This window comes from Cryptomeria japonica, chromosome 10 (assembly GCF_030272615.1).
Source record: "Cryptomeria japonica chromosome 10, Sugi_1.0, whole genome shotgun sequence".
NCBI classification, from domain to species: domain Eukaryota; kingdom Viridiplantae; phylum Streptophyta; class Pinopsida; order Cupressales; family Cupressaceae; genus Cryptomeria; species Cryptomeria japonica.
This window is the reverse complement of record NC_081414.1, coordinates 474,876,453-474,883,592: the sequence shown is the minus strand read 5'-3', so window position 1 is coordinate 474,883,592 and position 7,140 is coordinate 474,876,453.

The window sequence follows — 7,140 nt, the reverse complement described above, 5'->3', positions numbered from 1 at the left end:
CAAGTCTTCATTGATTTAGTCTGTGTGTTTCTTGTAGAATTCAAGAGGTAGTCTATCAACATTAGGAGATTTATCATTCTTGAAGGATTTAATAGTTCTAATAATCTCATCCTTGGAAATATCTTTAGCAAGTCATTCAAATTCTCATTGAGAAGATTCTTAGGAATAATATTTCTGCAAAGCTCTTGGGATTTAACATAGTTTAAACTTTATTTTTTAGAGGAGAAAAGAACTGCTATAAAATGACTAAAACTCCATAAGAACTTGAGTAGGATGTCACATGCCTATTACCAACCTAAACAAAATGACTTAAAATTTTAGATTTACTTCTAAGGAAATATACCCATGTCCTTCTATTATAAATGAAAGAAACATAAAATTTATAGATTTCGAGATTAAAAGAACACCATCAACAAAACTTAATACATTGGATTAGAATAATTTCAACACCCCAAATGATTTATGACAACTAGAATAAAATTGAAAGTGATTTTTCCATATTATTCAATATCTATAAAAATCAAATTTAAAATCACAATAATTTATCCTTTCAAAAATATTTTAATTTTTTAGGGTCCTTAAACCCTTCTCACTTGTGTGAATCATCCTTTGGTGCCATTAAATTATTCTCTCTATATCTAACTCATTCTCCAATGCATGAGTTGTTTTACTCACATCGAATGTTGAGAGGGGCAATGAATCAACATAAACTAAAATTCCGGACTTCAACCTTGCATTAACCAAATCATTCTAGATAAATTAAGACATCATAAAACATTCATATCAATCCCACATGAACACCAAAATTTATACATGGAAAACCCAAATTGGGAAAAACCACAGTGAGCAGAAACTCACAGAATCAATCCACCATATAGAAATATTTTACAAAAGAGAGATCTCATTGCTCCGGACTTGCAGACCAAGGCTAACTACTCTTGTGGCAAGATACAAAAGAGGACTTGCAAACTTGAAGCTAATTACAACAGGGAACGATATAGATTTACAACTTTTAAGAAAAGAGCTATATGAATAAAAGCATCTCGATATGTTGATTATAGTCACTGCTAAAGAACAATCTTTGACCTTACTGAAATATCCAGACCACCAGACCTTCCAAATCACTACATCTACATCCACTATCACTTTTGCATTGCAATACCATTTGACACAACAACTCAAATCAACAACCTTACATCAAGTCGCACATACTTACTTCCAAATTCCACACACATATGTCGCATATTCATCATCTTCCAACTTACTCGCATCTCACTCATCTATATTGTTTTGAATAAACCATCATGCATATATACCAAACCAGAACAAAAACATCTTCACCAAGTCAGCCAAAAGATAGATTGTAACGTGTACACACATTTCTGACCCGAGGTATACAACTAGACCAAAAAATAAAACATGGAACATAAACCAAATCTAAACCAACATCCAATGAGAAACATTGGACCAAAATAATTTGTCACATGGAATCACTGGGCCAACAAATACATGTCACTTCTAAACCTGATCACATATACCAATCATGTTATTACACAAATGAAAGAGTCAGGACCAAAATAGGCAACACCCAGACCATACAGATAAAGCTTCCAATTGTCCTCGCCATAAAAAAAACAAGCTGATATCAACTAGAACAATTGCCAACACAACATGATTCAAAAAGATCAATCATGACAACTACCAGTACAAAAGCATACCTGTAGATACTTCAATAAATTCTTCAACACTGAATCCCACAATAGATGTCCATACCAGAACATATCCAGACCACACTGTTTGACATTAATGACAACAAAGCACACATCTGTAGCAATCCCCCCATTTGTCATTGATGGCAAACAACAAAAAAAAAACTGTTTTCTCACTCAACACACCAACTAATAACAACTCCCCCTAACAACAACATCTCTGAAACATATAAAAACAATTTTTAGTACGTTTCTTCCCCTTTTCCATCAAGGACAAAGAACAAAACACAAAGCATCGAGATCATTCAAATTCACCTAGTCAGATATCTTTGAATTGTTTCTTCAACTTGATCACTGAGGCCTTCCAAGCATGAGTGGTAGCATCCAAAATTCTACTCTGACTCCTGCAGTCAATACATTTGTTTACTGCATCATCAAAATAATTTATGTTTATAGCAACCTTCTCGAAATTCTCTACTTCAACCAACAATCTTAAATAAGAAGAAAGTGTTAATTCCATGTCAGCTCTCAACTCTCCAAACATTCTCATACACTCATCTCTCTGTCTCCTTCTCAAAGCTAACTGATTATGCAATTCTTGAACCTTAACCCTTTTTTGCCATAAATATTTGTAGACACTTTATAATATTTAGCCACTTCAACCAACTGAAACTCAATTTGATCAATTTCATTTTTGAATTTATATGTGGCAATAGGCCACTTCAAATATAATATATATAAATTTTCATCCACTTCTATAGATTTCTTGAAATTCAATAAATTAAGAGTTAGCACCTGATGCGCCTTCCTACATTTGTCCTTCATCATCTCATGCAAATTTGCTTGTGTAAATCCATCCTTATATTAGCATTATTGCCATCTTCTTTAGCCATTCTCTCTATAAGTAACTCAACAAGCTTTGCTGGAAGACAATCAGTAACATCAATAGCAACCAAATTGTTCTGAACCAAATACTTTACAAATGCTTTCTCAATAACATCTTGCCCATAAGATAGATAATTATGATATGAATCACCAATAGACTTCACACCATCAGGCTTCCTATTCATTTCACACACCTTTTCTTCTATAAGTTCATCATCATCAATTTCCTCATTATCTTCTTTTTGCATAATTTTAGCTTCCTCACTCTGAGAAAATTTATGTTCCGCCTTCATCTCTTCTTCCTCATCATCATTGTCTATAGTCACTGATTCAATATCCTTCTTCTCTAGAACTCTTTTTCTTTTCTTCTGAACCTTAGAATAGGAGGCATGTACCTCTGCAAATAGTCTTCTAGATTTCTTTACTTTCTTCTCCGGCTTCATCATTCCGAACCTTCCAAGAATCTCTTCCCTTGATCCAAATCTCTTTGTATTATGATCCTTTAGCATCTTCACAAGTTCTTCTACTAGCCTCATACATTCATCATCTGAAACTTCACAGGGTAACGAAGTTATCAAGGAAACTCTCAGAACCACAACTTATTAAAAACAATTATCTTTTTCTACCAACAACACAATGTCATTCTCATACCAATCTAAAATCTTAGGAGGAATCTGAATCCTCAAAATCAACACGCTTATGAGCTTCTCAAATAAATTCTTGCACATTTTACAACTATCATCCAAACCTTTGAGTAACTCTTAATTTAGAGATATCTCTTCTGCATGAAACATTCTCAACATTGGGCAAAGCATTCAAAAAATAGAAAGCTAAATAAACAATCAGAGAACCGTACCAGAATGGATACATATCACTCTTTGTCATCTTGAGATTGTCGAACAATTGCCACCTCAGAATCTCACATAGATCATATTCAACATTTTCCCTAACCATCCTGTAAGCCACATATACTCCAGTAGATGCACATGAACCTTCTCTATTCGTATAATAAAATTTATATGATATCCCCATTGTTGCATACTTGACATCCACATCTCTGATAGAATAAATTCTTAATGCTCTTCCATCTAAAATCACTCTCATCAATCAATTTACTTTGATATCATTTACATATTTCAACATCGACACTTCTTCAGTCACACATAACCCTATCACAACCTGCAACACTTATTTCAAAATCAAGAATGGTTTATCAAGCCAGATATATTCATCATGAATTCCGCTAAGAAAAATTATGATAATTTCTTCATCTTCAAACATCGAAAAATAATTCCATGTATCCAAACCCTTGTTCCCTAGGCTATCGAATTCATTCTTCAACCTCTACGAACTGTTATCCATATTATTTTGCCTGAAAGCCTTAATCTTCCCATGATAATACTCTTCTAAAAAAACATAAATATACTGACAAACATCTTCTTTATGAATAAAATGATCATTAGCTCGATAGAAATCTCCAATCGAATCTATATCTGATGGAATGAAAGGTTTCAACTCATACTCAAGTCTGGGTTCATCAATAATACTTACAATTTTCACCATTTTGCCAAATCACTTCTCTATAATCCCTTTTCACACATTTTACTTGAATTCACTCCTTCGCTTTCCAAATTGCAAGGGCACAAATGATTGTAATTGCTGAAATAAATACTCACGAATTAGGTTTTCAAAAAGTTGATACATTGTTTGCCGAACCTCTAAAAATTACATTCAGACCACAAGATAAGCTCAAAACCTTTGAAAAAATATTGTACACATCTACCATGCTAAGAGGATACCCAATATCAAACTAAGAGGGGTTGAAAGATGTTTTCATTGAAGCTCCCCTTCAAACCATGTTGTCGAGTCAATTACTGGAAGAGGGAACTACACCCACAGTGGATGTCGAACCACCTTCAACATTTCCTTCAGTCTTCTCTTCTGATATTTTTACCCACAACTTCTTTCCTTTTCCATTAGAGTCTACCACATTCTCCATACTAGCACTCTTTACTTTACTGCTTTACAAAATTTTGCAATATGCCCAACAACATTACAATTATAGCATACTAGATCACCTTGCATCATACTCCCATTCACATTTCTTCTGAAATTTGTATTCATCTAGCATTCAACAACTTTGTTCCCATATCCATTGCAAATATAGCAACATCCATTGAAAGACCTGACACTATTGTTCATATTCATTCCACTTCTACATTCACTAGCCTTGTGTCCAAACTTATTGCAATAATGACAATTTCCATTGAAAGAGTAATTCCTTATTTGATTTCTGCATTCACTCGCTTTGTGTTCTACTTGATTACATGAAATTTTTTTTCCTTTGAAAGATAAATACTTGGAAGAAGCAAGAGGAGGTCTCTGGTCCATCACAAACTTCTGATTTTTTTTGATTAGACATAAACATCTTATCCTCAATAGCATTCTTCATTCCTTTGTCTTTTCCTTCATTGTTCTTCGAGCATTCACCCAATTCTCCACAATTCTGAAACTGCAAGATTGATTCCCGTATCTCTCTTCCACCTTTTAGACTTAAAGCCATTACTAATTTGATCTTTTGCGTCTTTAAGCTTGTTTTTTAGATTTGTCACTTCTTCTAATTTTGAACATTCTTTAGCCTTCTCATCAAGTTTTGTTTCATATTCATCAATTGCTTTCTTGCCTTTGTCCACTAAACCTCTTAAGAAAGTAATATTCTCAATTGCCTTCTTATACTTATCTTTGCACTCATCTAGATCAACCAAAAGATCTCATTTCTCTCCTTCCATATCAACAATTCCTTCAATATCATCCCAATCACCTTGAGCTAAAGCATACATGTTATTCAACTCTTCTTCAAACATAGTGTTGAAAACTCCCAATCTACCTCAAGTGGTTAAGCTTACTCAAGAGGAAATTTGCTGTGATACCAATTGTTGAACACACATCAGATGTTGAGAGGGGGGGGGGGGGTGAATCAACATAAACTAAAATTCTGGGCTTCAATCTTGCATTAACCAAATCATTCAAGATAAATCAAGACATCATAGAACATTCATTTCAATCACACATGGACACTAGAATTAATACATAGAAAACCCAAATTGGTAAAAACCACAGTGAGCGTAAAATCACAGGATCAATCCACTATATATAATTGTTTTACAAAAGAGAGAGCTCATTGCTTTGGACTTTCAGACCAAGGCTAATTGCTCTTGGGGAAAGATACAAAAGAGGAAACTTGAAGCTAACTGTAACAGGGCTAGATATAGATTTACAACTTTCAAGAAAAGAACTATATGAATACAAGCATCTCAATATGCTGATTACAATCACTATTAAAGTACAATCTCTGACCTTACATAAATATCTAGACCACTAGACCTTCTGAATCATTGCATCTACATCCACTATCACTTTTGCACTGCAATACCATCTAACCCAACAACTCAAATCGACATCCTTACATCAAGTCACACACACTTTTGAATTCCACACACATATCTTGCATATTCATCATCATCCAACTTACTCACATCTTGCTCATTTATATTCTTTTCAACAAACCATCATGTATATATACCAAACCGGAACAAAAACATCTTCACCAAGTTGGCCAAAATATAGATTGTAATGTGTACACACATTTTTGACCCAAGATATACAACCAGACCAAAATATAAAACATGAAACATAAACCGGATCTAAACCAACTTCTAACGAGTAACACCAAACCAAAATAATTCTTCACATGAAATCATCGGACCAACAAATATATGTCACTTCTAAACCCAAACACATATACCAATCATGTTATTACACAAATAAATGAGTCAAAACCAAAATAGGCAACACCTGGACCATACAAATAAAGCTTCCAACTATCCTCACCATAAAAACAAGATGATATCAACTGGAACAACTGCTAACACAACCTGATTCAAGAAGACCAATCATGACAACCTTTGGTACAAAAGCATAACTGCAAATTCTTCAACACTGAATCCCACAATAAATGTCGAGACCAGAACATATCCGAACCATACTGTTTGACATCAATGATAACAAAGCACACATCTGTAACATGAGCACCCTTAGGTACTTAAATAAGTAGTTATAACACATGTCTTTGTTGCTAGTTATAAGGTGAACACAAAGATTTTGTAAACCTATTCAATCCAAGAATTGAAGAACTATTGTATTAAAAACTGTATGCATCTAATTGAAACAAAGTGTTAATCTGAACACTCTTAATAAGAATTATATCTTCTTTGACAATCTTGCACCCTCCACTTAAGAAAATAACTTGCACACCTAAATCATTTTATTTATATAAAAAAATAGTTTATATACCAAAACTAGGGATGTGTAGTACACCATAATCACTTTCACTTGTTCATTAGGGAATCAAATTAGGACTCTACCATGACCAAAAATCTTTATTTGATAATCATTTTTCAAGTATTTCTTTCCACCATCATATTCTTCATTTTTGGAAACCAATTTTGGTATGAGGTCATGCGAAAATAGTTACTAGATTCTATCA